We start from the raw sequence: 16158 nt of genomic DNA, 5'->3' as shown, positions 1-16158 counted from the left end.
TGTAATCTGTGCTTTAGGAAGATCTTCTTTCCATTATGTGGGTGGCAAAATGATGGACCACAGATCATTGATCGACAGGTTAGGCATCCCGTGCACTTGAAGCATCCTTTTCTCGTGGATCCCAGATTTCTGGTCTGTACTCCATGTATCTGGTTGGTACGGTATAGATGATCTTTTAAATTTAGACCTCTGGAGATACTGAGGAGTGGCGTTTTCTTATCAAGCTTCTTAAAAGCAGGGTCTGTAGCGACCAATGGCCAGTTCTTTCTGATGCTTCTCTGGACTTTGTTCAGATTCGTGTCACAATGTACATTAAGAATCATCCTGTTAGGATTGGTGCTGGTGGTGCTCTCTTGGCCTTTTAGGAATTTTTCTCTAGCTTTGCCCAAACAATTCGCTACTGTTGATCTTTTGTAGCCTCTGTTAACAAAGCGTTCACAACATTCCTTGATTTGCTCCTCAGCCAATTGATCGTCGGAGTTATTTCGAAGGACCCTTAGGAGTTGTGAGACAGGAAGGTTCCATTTCAGGGCATTTGGGTGATGGCTGGTTGCCCATAACAGGGTATTCCTGTCAGTTTCTTTCCTGTACATCGTATACGCAATACTTTGTCCTGATCTAAATACTGTGACATCCAGAAAGTTCATTGAGTCCTTATCAGCTGCTGCTGTAAACCTAACTGGACTTTGTAATTTATTTAGATGCTCCACCATTGCGAAAAAACTATCTGTCCCTCCTCGCCAGACAATAAAAACATCATCGATGTATCTTTTGAAATATAGCAAATTCTCAGCATAGGTCATAGTAATGTGTTGGCGCTCATAGTGGTCCATATATAAATTCGCATAGGTTGGCGCTACATTTGAGCCCATAGCGGTGCCGGTTTGTTGGGTATAGAACCCGCCTTGGTACATAAAGTGATTCTGTTCCAATACCAATCTCAACATTTCTACCAAAAAATCTGTCGGAGGGTTTCATAAAAAAAATTTTTTTCATATAAAATTCTTTTTCACAAAGATTTTTTCACATCTTTTTGCTTCATGGAGTATCTTTTGTAGTAAAGGGATTTTTTTCTAATATAAAAAAAAAATTTTCTAATATAAAAAATTTTTTTCTCTGTACTGTCTCGCCAGACAATTTCTATATGCACATGTAGGATAAGTTGACACAGAGCAGCCCCTTGGATGCAATCAAACTTCTTTAGTTTGGCTGCGCGAATTGGGTTTATCTGTGCCAATATATGTAATTTTAAATGTATGTCAATTTTTTTTGTGAAAGCTTAGAATGACCGTGAGTGCTAGAACACGCTGTGGGATAGGTTCCGCTGCACCTATATTCAATGAGGTTTTGAGTCACCGTTGGCTACGGCGTTAATGTTAATAATTTATGCGATTTACATTGGTGTGCTCAGATCAGCACACACATCAAGAGATCTCGCCGGACAGCTTAGTTAGCTGCACGAGATATCCGGAACTTCCGGTAGTTGAACCGCAGATGGTTGCGGAAGTAGTGACAGATGGAACGCACGCCGGGGTAAGCCACGAGCGGCACATCTCAATAGGTATGTGACTAATCCTCATCTTAAAAATATATCAGAGAATCTGTAATAAGTAATAAGAGAGCGGTGTCTCTCTCCAGACTGTGATTAATATTATATGATTGTTGTAATAAACTAATTGGTGGTGGGCGGAGCTCCGCAGCGGGTGAATGGTACTTAAACCGGTCATTTGAGTTTCTGATTTTATGCTGTATGGAGCTGCTTTTGACTGCTGTCTTGACAAAGGGTCCCCAGTGACCCGAAACGTCGACCATACCCCTTTTAATATGATTAATTAAAGGACTTGTTTTAAAGGATTGGAAAGTCTGGTGAGTGCACTCTTTTTTCTTGTTATATATATATATATATATATATATATATATATATATATATATATATATATATATATATATATATATATATATATATATATATATATAGAAATTAGGGCGGAGTGAAAAAACTGAAATTGAGAAATTAAAAATCGGCTAGTGTGGGAAAGTTGTGACTTGACCTGAATAAGAAACGTGCAAAATCTTTTTGATCTGAGTCAACATCTTCTGTTCTGGCAAGAGGCCTGAAGTTTCACTTTTTTGGTGAAAATGACGAAAACTGTGAAGATGCTCCGATCTAGTTAAAATTATGTCATGATGTCAGAGTGGTTTATTAATATACTTTAGCTTAGTAAAAGATAGTACGAGCTTGTCCTAGTGCAAAGTGACTGACTTTGGCGGGAGAAAAAATCCCTGATAAATTTTCATGGTTTCAATTGTGACGATGGTGTTTACTCCGGAACGTGGTTTTTTTTTTTTTTCTGGGGGGGGGGGGGGGGGGAATGCTCTGTTATTGATGTGATCAAGAAAAGAAACTTGGTGAAAAAAAAAAAACAGGGTACAGTAAATCCCTTTTGTTTGCCTTTAATAGAATAGTGCACCTATGTGTCTTCTAATGTCCAACAAACTCTTTAGTGAATGCTCAAGTAGGTTCAGTAACAATGCATTACACTCTGCTCTTTAGGTGCAGGATTTAAAACACTTCTGTTTATTGTTTATTGTATTGTATTGTATTGTCAGTTTATTTGTTTACACTGTAACTTGTAATACTTATTGTAACAGTTACTGTTTTTCAATAACAGACTGCAACAGTTATTTCTTATTAGCAAGATCTGACAACCAGACACTCTTATTGATAAGACACAACGGGGCAGATGTATGAAAGATTGTTATGGGGGAGAAGGGGTATCAGCGCACGTTATGTGCACTGATGTCGCTTTTCCCCCATGTATGATGGAGCCAGCGTGCGGTAAAGGACAGGGGCGCTATGTGCCCCTGTCCATATCGGTGCTGCTATCTAAATGATAGCAGGCTAAATGTATGAACGGTCAGCATCATTACTAGTGAAAAGATAATGAGGCTTTTCTATGAACTGTTGTATCACTGCCTTTTGGCCCTTATTCAAACCTGATCGCAGTAAAAATTTGTTCTCAAAATGGGCAAAAAAATGCTGCACTGCAGGGGGGCAGATGTAACATGTGCAGAGTGAGTTAGATATGGGTGGGGTGTGTTGAAACTGAAATCTAAATTGCAGTGTAAAAATAAAGCAGCCAGAATTTACCCAGCACAGAAACAAAATAACTCACCCAAATCTAACTCACTCTGCACATGTTTGTTGGGCATTAGAAGACACATAGGGGGAAATTTACCAAAATGGATTCGTAAAAAATAGGTGTATTCGTAGGCAGAAATACACCTATTTTTTACACATTTGTATTTTTTGGATTTACAATCCCGAAAATACAACAATTCGTATTCCTAATGATGGGACATTCGTATTTGTATTCACAAATACGAATGTCTACACCATCGATAGAATAGGACAGAAATCACCATTCAAAATAATGGTGGTTCCTGATTTACTAAGCAGCCGTACTGATAATACGGCTGCTAATTGGAGTGAAACAGGCATGCAAATACGACAGGAAAATACACCTTGCTTTCCCTGTCGTATTTGCCTTTAGCCTGCACTGATCAGTCAGATCCGTGCAGGCTTCAGTGTAAAAAAAATAGAAAAAAATAAATAAATTTAAAAAAAAAACAGCGTGGGGTCCCCCCCACAGCTGTAACCAGCAACAGGCTGAAAGAGCCAGGGCCGGTAATTAAAAATCAGGGAACCCGACAAATAGGGGTTCCCCGATTTTTAAAAACCAGCCCCAGGCTCCAGGTCCGGGGCTGGTTCCCAAAATACAGGGGACAAAATGAGTAGGGGTCCCCCGTATTTTAAGAACCAGCCCCAGGCACAACCAGCCAGCAGGGTAATGTCACAGCCGGGGGACACTTATTATAAAAGGTCCCGCGGCCAAAACATTAACCCTACCGACCAGTGAGCCTGGCCAGGGGCCCTGGGGGAGTGGGGACACCCAATAAAGGGGTCCCCCCCTCCAGGACTTACCTGACCAGGCTGAAGCCTGGTGATGTCCCCGGTGACCCTGGGCGGTGGTCACCGGGTTGATAGTGGTGTAAAAAAAATAGATGAAAAAAACTATTGTTTAAAACTGTGGAACTATGAGTCCCAGCAAGCCTCCCCCGCAAGCTAGGACTTGGAGAACTACAAGTCCCAGCCTGCGGGGCATTAAAGGGCCCGCTGGGTCTTGTAGTTCCACAGTTAAAAAAATAGTACAATAAACACACACTGACACTATGAAAATAAAAGTTTAATACATACATTACACACATACTGATACTTACCTTTCTTGATCCCATAGGTAGCCCTTTGTCCTGGTGTCCGGTGTCCTGTGTCATCCTCCAGGTCCATGTCGGCGGTCCGTGTCGTCCTCCAGGTCCATGTCGGTGTCTGGGTCCGAAGAAATCCATGTTGGAGCTGTGGAAGGAAATCCTACTCACCTGGTCCTGTGCTGAAGATGTCTTGTCTTGGTCCGCCGTAATCCAGGTAATCTTCATGCTGTCGCCGGTCCCCGCACTGTCCGCATCGCACTGAGGAGAGATGCTGAGATGTTTCATACTCTGCGCCTCTCCTCAGGATGATTTCTATTGGCCGCCTAGCGTCCCCTCCGCTGCATCCCCGGGACCAGCCGCCCCCCATGCCCCCGGGCAGCCCAGGAGCCCCGTAACCAGCCCCACGGAAACCCAGCAGCAGCCCCGCTGACAACGGCGCCACGCGATCGCGGCGTCCGTGCACCAGCCAGCACGCGCGCGGTACCAGACGCCAGACGCTGAGCATCTCATCCGGCGGGCGCAGCACCATCAACACAGGTACCGACAGCCCCTCTGAGTCCCAGAGCAGAAGCCCCGGAGCCGCATACAGCGTCTGGCTCCCCCGGCTACCCGGCAGTAAAACCCCGCTGAAAACGGTGAGCGAGCCATCCCGCAACTCACCCCAGCCCCAGTGACCAGCCACAGCATCCATTAGTGGGAAAAAACAGAGCAGGGCACACCACCAATAACCCCTATCTACAGCGCCGGCAGTGGATGGAGAGATTCCTCTCTCCACAGATGCCGAGGGGGTCACATAAAACACAGGATCAGAAGACACAGTCTGGCACCAGGTCCCAGTCACAGACACGCTCCAAGATGGCCGCCGCATCCGACAGGCAGAGGGACACAGTATCCCAGGTTCTGTTTTCACAACCCTCTGACACATTCGAAGGGCCACTCTGAAGTAGTCAAGGCAATTCAAGAGACAATGGGTCCCCTGATGGAGGCACAGGCAGCTAAGTTTAATACTGCTATAAAAGATGTCACAGCACAGCTGAAACAGGTAGCCCACATGCAGCATACCACCGAATGCAGGGTGGGGGAGCTCTTTCATGATGTGGCCACACTTAAAGGCTCTTCCTCCAGCCTCCAGCAAACCTGCTATGAGCTGCAGAATAAGATCGACGATCTTGAAAACCGATCGAGAAGGAATAATTTAAGGATTGTGGGTCTGGATGAATCTGTAAGGGGCCCTGACCTGTATAAGTTCCTACAAATATCCCTGCCCGACATGCTTCAGATCTCGGCCCAATGCAAAGATATGGTGGTCGAGAGTGCACAACGCTTTGGCCCAGCCCGTACTACACGTGGTAGCAGACCGAGGGTCGTGATATTCAAATGCCTGAACTATTTGCATAAAGACGCTATTTGGTCAGCTTCTAGGAGACCCTGGGACTTGACATGGAATGACGCCAAAATATTCATTTTTCAAGACTACTTAGTTGAAGTCACCAGAGCTCGTAAAGAGTTTGCCCCGATATGTACAAAGCTGTTTAACTCCAAAAGAAAATTTGCATTGCTCTACCCAGCCCGACTGAGAGTATTCGAAGGAGATACGGCCAAAGATTTCACAACTGCTGCACATGCCGACAGCTACCTAGCCGTACAAGCAGGAGAAGGGGACACTGGCTCGGAGCATCAGAAAGCACCAGAAACGGTCGAATAACAAGGGAGGGTGATTCTAAGCGTTGATGTGAGAGGGTGACGGCTGCATACCAGAGATGACGCCGCTACAAGAGGAGACAGCTATGGGTTTGAATTTCTTTTTTGGGAAATGATTTTTTCTTCATGTCTTTCTCTCTTTCAAGGCACGAGAACACACAATAATAATGTCTTATTGTCACCCACTAGTTTAAATGAGACACTAGCTGGACTTTTTCTTTCATTATTTTTCCCGTTTTTTCCCCTTTTTTATTTTTTATTTTTTTGGGCTGTCTGCCACATAGGCCAAACATGGCGGAAGGGGTGAATCTCCACAATGATTAGCCCAATGTTATGCAATGTTATGCATCGATACAAGGTTCACTATTTATAGGTCTAATATTTCTTTGAATAGAGCTTAAAGTAAGGCTTAAAGCCAATATGTTATAATTATTATGAGGGGGCCTTATGGGACGGTTTGGGGTAATTGGGGGGGATTGCTAGGGGGATCGTTAGGCAGAGGATGTTGTGTATGGAAGTTCTGATTAGAGTATTATTGACTTCCATGTTGGCTTCTGACCAGCAGAGGCGAGTCAAGATTTATGTTCTATGTTTGTCTTTTGTCTTCCCTAAGTTTGTCCAGTTTTCTCTTGTGTGTTTTCCCCCTGCCCGTCCAGGGTATGAGAAATCATTTAGGATACATGTGTAAGATTCCGTAATGGCAATGCTTAAGCTAGGCACACTGAATGTGGGTGGATTTAATACACCTGTAAACGCAGGAAGGTCTTAACATACCTTAACAAAATGTCACTGGACATAGCCTTCCTCCAGGAGACCCACCTTATTCCTCGTGAGGTGCTAAAGCTAAATATTCTACGATGGACGGTAATGGCGTCAGCATCATTTAATTCTAAATCGAGAGGTGTGGTGATCCTTATCAGGAACGCTATCGATTACAAAATTGTGTCAACTGAGGTTGACGAGGAGGGCAGATATGTGATAGTAAATGTGATTATACATGATGTCCCGTATATTCTGTGCAATGTATATGCCCCCAATACTAATCCCAAGGAGTTTTATGCGTCCCTGGTTGCCAAGCTTGATTAAGTACAGACCCAAGCGTTGATACTGGGGGGAGACTTCAATGTAGTAGCATCACACATATTAGACAGAAACACACCTACACCTAGAAGTAACCGTCATCCCGACGAAACCATAGGGTCCCTCTGTGACCGATTCCAATTAGTAGACGCCTGGAGGTCATGTTACCCTGTAGAGAGAGACTATACGTGCCTGTCTGCCGCGCACGGTACCCTCTCCAGAATCGACTATATTTTGATCCCCTGCCATCTGTTCCCCAGAGTGGCGGATGCAAAAATAGAAACAATTAGTCTTTCTGACCATGCCTTGTGCTGGGTACAATTTGCCGCCCAGGTTGATAAAGGACCGATTCGCCAATGGCGCTTTCCGGCATACCTGGCAAACTCCATTCAATTCAGATCTATGCTAGAAGCGGCACGGATGGACTTCAAGCACAACCATGCAGAATTAGAAACAACAGACCCTTTGCTGTTCTGGCTAACTTCTAAGGCCGTACTGAGAGGGAACATAATATCTTACTGCAAGAAAAGAGACAAAGATTTAGATAAAAATTACTTAGAGGCACAGGCAAAACTGACCCAATCTTTTACCAATTTTAAAAACAACAAATCAGGGCTCAACAAATCCTGTTACTATAGGGACAAAACAACATTTGATAACATCCTCACAGGTATAGAGAAGAAATTCAGTTTTCATAAAAACAGCAAATTCCATCGATTCGGAAATAAGGCAGGGAGACTATTATCACACTTGCTGGCAGGTAGACGCCCTCCCACAATAGTGAGGTCCATAAGGGACCAGAATGGTACCCTAAAAAAATCAAACGCCGATATAGCAAAGGTGTTTTTTGACTTTTATTCCTCCCTCTATTCTGCCCCCTTGATAGATGAGAAGGCCAAAGAGGAGTTTTGGGCCAACCTTTCAATACCTGGCCTCACAGACACACAAAAAGAATCCTTGATCTCCCCGATAACACCTGAGGAAATCCAGTCCACGATCACTGGGCTTAAAACAGGGAAATCCCCGGGCCCGGATGGATTTGCCAACGAATATTTTAAAATATTGTCCCCTAAATTGGGCCCCCCCTTGGCGGCGATGTTTAATGCAATCATGTCTGGAGGGGCTCTCCCTGCATATTTCAATTCAGCGGTTATACGAATTTTACCTAAACCCGGCAGAAATGTAGAGGATCCTAGCTCTTATCGCCCCATATCATTATTAAATACAGACTACAAATTATTCACAAAGATTTTATCTGACAGGCTCAAGCTAATACTCCCCCACCTAGTCCACCCAGATCAGTCTGGGTTCATTTGGGGCCGCCAGTCCGTGGTAAATATCCGGAAACTGTTGGCTGTGATGGAATGGCTTAGGGTTCACCCATCCGGGGAGCAGAATGTTGTCCTCTCCCTGGATGCGGAGAAAGCCTTCGACTTAATCACATGGGACCATGTGTTTGAGTCGCTCCACAGATTTGGAGCTCCCCCTCAATTTATTGCCCTTCTTAAAATTTTATATACTAACCCGGCCACCCAGATACTTAACAATGGGTTTCTCTCCCAACCATTCTATACACAAAGGGGCACCAGACAAGGATGCCCACTGTCCCCATTACTTTTCGCACTAGCCTTAGAGCCCCTGGCCATAGCCCTGAGAACATCCACCACATCCACTGGAATAAGGGTTGGAGGGGAAGAGGCCAAATTGGCCCTCTTCGCCGACGACATGCTGATCTTCGCATCAAACCCAAACATAGCTATCCCGGAGATAACGTCCCTGATAGAACAATTTGGCTCTTTCTCAGGCTTCAAAGTCAATTACACCAAGTCTGAATTGATGATTCTCACAGGCCCAAACGACTCATCCATTTTAGGCTCCCCATTATCCCAGTTCTCTATAGTGAGGCACACAATGAAGTATCTGGGCATCCGGGTGCCCCCTTCTATATCAGAGATCTATTCGGCCAATTTTCGCCCCGTAATAGCAGAAATCTCTGCCCTCCTTCACAGATGGACTACTCTCCCCCTCTCCACGATGGGGCGGGCAGCGGTTATAAAAAGCATTGCGTTCCCTAAGTTAGCATACCTACTGCAAATGATACCAATGTCCCTCTCCAGACGTGATTTCTCCATTGTCAATACTATTTTCTCTAAATTCTTATGGGCTGGCAAGAAACCGAAAATAGCATACGCAAAACTGCAACTTCCCAGGTCTGAGGGAGGACTCAACATCCCTGACCCCTCAACATTTAGCAGGGCAGTCAGCTTTCGCTATATATCGGATTGGTTCTGGCGGCACTCCATATTTACAAACCGTGCAGTTGAGGAAGCACTATTCGCCCCATACTCACCAGCGGCCCTCTTACAAACCCCGAAGGGAATGATCAGGCAGGATATACTTTATAACATTTTATTTAAAGATACATATAAGGCCTGGATATACACAGATAAAACATTGCGAAGATCCCCCCCAGGTCTCCCGCTTCATTACGTTCTGGGGTAATCCCCAGTTCACTCCGGGACTGGATAACCCCCAATTCTTGGTCTGGAAGAAAGCTGGTCTGGCGGCAATCAGGGATGTGTATGATCCGGGAGGCCATCTCCGATCTTTCGCAGATCTGAGAGAAATATACAAATTACCGAACAGTCACTTTTATATGTTCCTACAAATTAGGCATATGATTCAGTCCCTGCCCCCGGCTGGCCCGGAGGGAGCGGAAACTGACTCGATCAATACCAATATGACATTGGCTCACACGGGGGTATATAGATTGAAGTACTACTATATGGAGGCAGAAGTTACGGCTGGGGAAAATAAATGGAATAGAACACTATCAGCCTGGAAATCCGAGACACCATTGATCCCGGAGTACTCGGTGGTCCTGAAGCACTGCCAACAGACCATGAAATACCTCCATTCAGCGTCCCTCCAGGAGGTACATTGGAAGGTAATACATAGAGCATATGTGGCCCTGGTACAAAGGGCCCATATGATCACTGGAGAACTTGACACATGCGTTAAATGTGGACAGAGGCGAGCCACCTTCTTTCACAATCTTTGGCAGTGCGGCAGGATAGCCACATACTGGAATAGGCTTATTGCATTTATAAATAACACCTTCCACCTAAAGGTGGCAAAAAACCCTACTGTGTGTTTGCTACTGTTAATGGGAGACTGGGACTGGGAAGGCAAGAAAAAGACCCTGCTCCTGGTGGTTACATCGATATTGGGCATAGCGAAGAGACTGATTATGAAGTATTGGATTAAAAAATCGGCCCCCACTATCTTGGAAACAAAAACCGCCATAATGAACACCTTATATATGGAGAGACAGGACACGGTACCCGACGTGGAATCGGGAGTAACAAGATTCTATAGAAAATGGGGTCCCTATATTGAAACCTTGCCCAGCACCACCCAAACCCAAATCCTGAGCCTTTATGAAAACACGTCATGGTACTTGGTACGGCAATTGGGAACTACATAGGAATCTTTAAGAAGTCACTAGACTGTAAACCTGTAAACGGAACACTGGACCCACTGGTAGTGTGTAAAACCATTATTGGATCTTTATTCGGAATCGGATATATAGTAGTTATCTCAATACCCTTCCCTCCCCTTACCTTCCCCTTGTCTTGTCTGGTCTAGTTTGACTTCTATTTGTTTTTAGAATGTTGATAAAGTGGTGAAAGTCACAGAGGTGATCTCTATGCCTCAATATTAAAAGGATATATACTCATAGCTTATAACAGGTCGGTAACAAAGTAAAACCTGCAATGACTAAAGTAAAGCTGGGTACACATATGTACAATCGTCGGGCCGTTCTTCCGATCTGCGGACGAACGGCCGTTCGATTGTATATATGTGTACGCTGTCCCGATCCCTTCGTTGCGATCGATAAACGGCCAAAAACGCTCTTGGCCGTCCACGGTCGGTCGGTCGCAGGTTCTTTGCTGCTTAATATTCTTCCGACAGGACGGCTCCATATCGAAAGAAAAGTGACATGTGTACGCACGTTCGATCGATATGCAGCCCGTTCCTGCGATCATTCCTCCCAAAAGCAGCACGCCCATGTGGGTGTTGACTAGCTGCGTCATCCCTCCATCAGCGCAGCATGTAAACAACAGGAAGTCTTCTCCCCCGTACTTTCCGCGCCATGCTGTTAAAGAATATTCGTTGTGTGTGCATTCCTTTTGAAATAAATAATCGTTGTGTGTGCATTCCTGACAGATATAGTTATAGAAGATAGATAGATAGATAGATAGATAGATAGATAGATAGATAGATAGATAGATAGATATGTGATGTTCATTGTTCTGCATAAACACTTAACATTTATTAAGAAATACTGACAAAAAATACTGTGAACACTTTGTTTATTTGGGTGGTCGGACCTGAACAGAGTATATCACATACAGGTGCTTGCATTAAGGTGTAGCAGGAACGCCCACCCACCCAAAAAACATAAAAACACATTTGAACATGGTGGTGTATGTAGTGGAAAGCGGTCCCACGGCAGCAACGCATCACATGGGAACATCCCGGCCTGCTCACATGTGATGCGTTGCTGCCGTGGGACTGCTTGCCATGACATAAGTGCCACGTGTGAAGGTTTAGCAGGAAAGCCCACCCATCCAAAAAACATGCAGTATATCAGCTGTGGTACCTGCCAAAATCTAAATGTACAAATGGACATATTTTCTCTATACAGGTGCTTGCGTTAAGGTGTAGCAGGAACGCCCACCCACCCAAAAAACATAAAAACACATTTGAACATGGTGGTGTATGTAGTGGAAAGCGGTCCCACGGCAGCAACGCATCACATGGGAACATCCCGGCCTGCTCACATGTGATGCGTTGCTGCCGTGGGACTGCTTGCCATGACATAAGTGCCACGTGTGAAGGTTTAGCAGGAAAGCCCACCCATCCAAAAAACATGCAGTATATCAGCTGTGGTACCTGCCAAAATCTAAATGTACAAATGGACATATTTTCTCTATACAGGTGCTTGCGTTAAGGTGTAGCAGGAACGCCCACCCACCCAAAAAACATAAAAACACATTTGAACATGGTGGTGTATGTAGTGGAAAGCGGTCCCACGGCAGCAACGCATCACATGGGAACATCCCGGCCTGCTCACATGTGATGCGTTGCTGCCGTGGGACTGCTTGCCATGACATAAGTGCCACGTGTGAAGGTTTAGCAGGAAAGCCCACCCATCCAAAAAACATGCAGTATATCAGCTGTGGTACCTGCCAAAATCTAAATGTACAAATGGACATATTTTCTCTATACAGGTGCTTGCGTTAAGGTGTAGCAGGAACGCCCACCCACCCAAAAAACATAAAAACACATTTGAACATGGTGGTGTATGTAGTGGAAAGCGGTCCCACGGCAGCAACGCATCACATGGGAACATCCCGGCCTGCTCACATGTGATGCGTTGCTGCCGTGGGACTGCTTGCCATGACATAAGTGCCACGTGTGAAGGTTTAGCAGGAAAGCCCACCCATCCAAAAAACATGCAGTATATCAGCTGTGGTACCTGCCAAAATCTAAATGTACAAATGGACATATTTTCTCTATACAGGTGCTTGCGTTAAGGTGTAGCAGGAACGCCCACCCACCCAAAAAACATAAAAACACATTTGAACATGGTGGTGTATGTAGTGGAAAGCGGTCCCACGGCAGCAACGCATCACATGGGAACATCCCGGCCTGCTCACATGTGATGCGTTGCTGCCGTGGGACTGCTTGCCATGACATAAGTGCCACGTGTGAAGGTTTAGCAGGAAAGCCCACCCATCCAAAAAACATGCAGTATATCAGCTGTGGTACCTGCCAAAATCTAAATGTACAAATGGACATATTTTCTCTATACAGGTGCTTGCGTTAAGGTGTAGCAGGAACGCCCACCCACCCAAAAAACATAAAAACACATTTGAACATGGTGGTGTATGTAGTGGAAAGCGGTCCCACGGCAGCAACGCATCACATGGGAACATCCCGGCCTGCTCACATGTGATGCGTTGCTGCCGTGGGACTGCTTGCCATGACATAAGTGCCACGTGTGAAGGTTTAGCAGGAAAGCCCACCCATCCAAAAAACATGCAGTATATCAGCTGTGGTACCTGCCAAAATCTAAATGTACAAATGGACATATTTTCTCTATACAGGTGCTTGCGTTAAGGTGTAGCAGGAACGCCCACCCACCCAAAAAACATAAAAACACATTTGAACATGGTGGTGTATGTAGTGGAAAGCGGTCCCACGGCAGCAACGCATCACATGGGAACATCCCGGCCTGCTCACATGTGATGCGTTGCTGCCGTGGGACTGCTTGCCATGACATAAGTGCCACGTGTGAAGGTTTAGCAGGAAAGCCCACCCATCCAAAAAACATAAAAACACATTTGAACATGGTGGTGTATGTAGTGGAAAGCGGTCCCACGGCAGCAACGCATCACATGGGAACATCCCGGCCTGCTCACATGGGATGCGTTGCTGCCGTGAGACTGCTTGCCACGACATGCACCATGCTTCTGGCCTCCAAATAAACAAGAAGGAGAAAAAAAGTTAAATAAAGTACACAAACTATTTTTTGACTTTACAATGCAAACCGTTATAAATTTTTTCGTATAAAGAGTGTACTACTGCTACGCCTTTTTGGATTTTTGAAATTTTTTGGGCTACGGTATGGACTTTCCCGCTAAGTTCTTGTAGACATTTATGGACTTGTGTCATGTTTTCTTGCATTGTGCTTTCGTCGCTGGACGTGTCAGGTGATGGTGTGTTCTTCTCCCCCTCTGCACTGACATCTGAAATCTCGATGATATCTATAATAAGTACAGATAAAGAAAGGTTTACCTTTCCACAAATGATACGTCACTATCCCATAAAGATGATTTGCAGTATACACTCACCATCTACACTGCTGGTGATCGCAATCACTTGGTGGCCCTCTGCGGTCCCTTCCATCGGCTGCGCAGCCTGGATATCATCTATAGTGACAAGGTAAAGTGACATATTACTACCCCTTGTTGTGTGTATAAAACATGTGTTCTGTTGGTGTGCTGGTACAAAACCTTACCTGTTGTACTCTCCTTCTTTATTTTTAGGTTGGAGGCCCTGTCTCTGCCTTCCTCATGTCTTCTCCTGGGATGGATTTCCTCTGAGTAAAAACAAGCAACATGTCAGCAAAACACACAAAATGTAATGGATCATGACAGTATATTAATAAAGCTACCTAGGGCATTGGACTCACTTCTTTTAATAATTCCACGAATTTTCTTGAGCTTGGCCTGCTCCTTGTGCTTCAGGTCCGACCACCGTTTTTGGAGCTGGTATTTGGACCTTCTTTTCCCAAACTTCTCCTTTATCTCCTTGCATACACGCTGCATAATAATTTCTTTTCTATAATTTGTCTTGGGGTATGTTTTTCTCGAACAATCGTAGTCCCTTCTATCCAGCATTTTGACCATCAGTTCCACCTCTGCAGATGACATGGCGGATGCGCGCGTCACTTTTTTCTCCTTGTTGTCAGCGATTTCTTTATCTGTTGTTATCAGTGCAGAATTGGAAAACAAAGGTTCTGTAGGTTCTGTACTGGCCTCCCCCATATGCGGTGGCGCCAGACCCTCCGACATGGCTCCTCGATGTCCCGTGTCTGTGTGACGCGAAGCACGTGCGTGGGGCGGAGATTCGTGTGCTCATCCAATCACTGTGTTTCAAGCCACGTTCAGCACGAAAGAATATTCCGTCGTTGCTGTTGGATTGATCGGAGCAGCGCAGCGAATTTTCCGGACTGTATCGACAATTATTTCGGTGAGTATTAACACAAAATGTGTAGTTTTCTATGACAGGGACTTCAATCTGTGGGCCATGGGTATGCTGGGGCTTGTAGTGACCGTGTATCCTATGTCCCACAGAGTTTCAACTCCTGTACTATAGCTACAGTATATCTAGTGTCCCACAGACTGAACACCTGTACATTAAATGGTTTATGGTGTAATAATATGCCTTTTTATTTTATTTTTTGGAACAGAAATTCAACCATGGCAGAAAAAAATGTCGAATTTATGAAGGACTTCATTGAGGCCTACAGGGATCAGAATTGTCTCTGGAATACCAAATCCAAAGACCATTCGAATCGGCAGAAGAGGCTATCTGCTCTGGAGGAGCTGGTGAGGGTGAGCCAGACCTACTACCCCACAGCAAATGTAGAGTGGGTCCGGACTCGGATCGCTAATATGAGGACCGTATTTAAAAAGGAACTAAATAAGGTGGAGTCCTCAAAGCGGTCTGGGGCAGGGGCAGACCAAGTCTATGTGCCCAGGCTGTGGTACTACGACCTGCTGGCCTTCACGGTGGACCAGGAGCTGCCCAGGGATTCGGTCAGCAACACTACAAGGAACCAGCCTGCCCCCTCCACCTCCGCGTGCAACCAAGAGCTTTCTGATGACACCATTTGCGGCACAGTAAGTAGACGTATTTTATTTTAAAAAATTTTTTTTAAACCAGATAAATATAACAGCAAGTACAGTATAAAAATTGTGAACATGTAAAATGAAAAGGGGGGGTATCGCCCCCTGCAACTGACCTCTCTGTTGGGCACAACAGAGAGGTCAGTTGCAGGGGGCGATACCCCCCCTTTTGGTTATACATCGTCAATTTGACCTTCTCTGTGGCCCTAATTCTGGTTCTTCTCAGTGGTGGAGGTATACTGTTATCCGCCTGAGAACACAGTGATCAATATTCAGACATCGCAAGTGCATTTACCACATTTTTTGTATTTGGAACTTTTGGTTGTCATTGGTAATCCCTGGTATCTACACTGTTGTAGTCTTTCTGGCGCGGATTATTGTAATATTTTTTGTTGTCTAAAATTAACGGAATAATATCATTCTGCCAATCCACAGCGCCAACACCAATAAAATACTGCATGTATTCATCCCTGTTAATTTAGCACGCATAGATGCATTTCTGGTGTTTAAATTAGTATTTGGTATGTCTGGTATCTAAATAATTAGTTTCCAGAGATGCCAGTCATAACGCCTCTTCAACTAGCTCACTTTCATCCATGGCAGCAACATGGTGGTGTATGGGCTG

The 16158-nt window shown here is 44.9% G+C and overlaps 2 long non-coding RNA genes across 2 annotated transcripts in view; one reads left to right on the top strand and one right to left on the bottom strand.

Annotated features, from left to right (window-relative positions):
- LOC146058820 (uncharacterized) overlaps positions 1–16158 on the top strand; it is a 48659-nt gene that overhangs the window by 10424 nt on the left and 22077 nt on the right. The window contains exon 3 of the long non-coding RNA XR_014469974.1: positions 4299–4483. This is a non-coding gene — a long non-coding RNA (uncharacterized LOC146058820). The remainder of the gene's footprint in view (positions 1–4298; positions 4484–16158) is intronic.
- LOC146059984 (uncharacterized) lies at positions 11410–15648 on the bottom strand. The gene is made up of 2 exons (XR_014470342.1): positions 13974–15648; positions 11410–13886 (listed from the first exon to the last, which is right to left on the bottom strand). It is a non-coding gene; the product is annotated as an uncharacterized LOC146059984 (long non-coding RNA).

Source organism: Crinia signifera, chromosome 2 (assembly GCF_055691185.1).
Source record: "Crinia signifera chromosome 2, ASM5569118v1, whole genome shotgun sequence".
Taxonomy (NCBI): domain Eukaryota; kingdom Metazoa; phylum Chordata; class Amphibia; order Anura; family Myobatrachidae; genus Crinia; species Crinia signifera.
The sequence above is the reverse complement of the archived record's forward strand: the minus strand, read 5'-3'. Positions and strand labels throughout refer to the sequence as shown.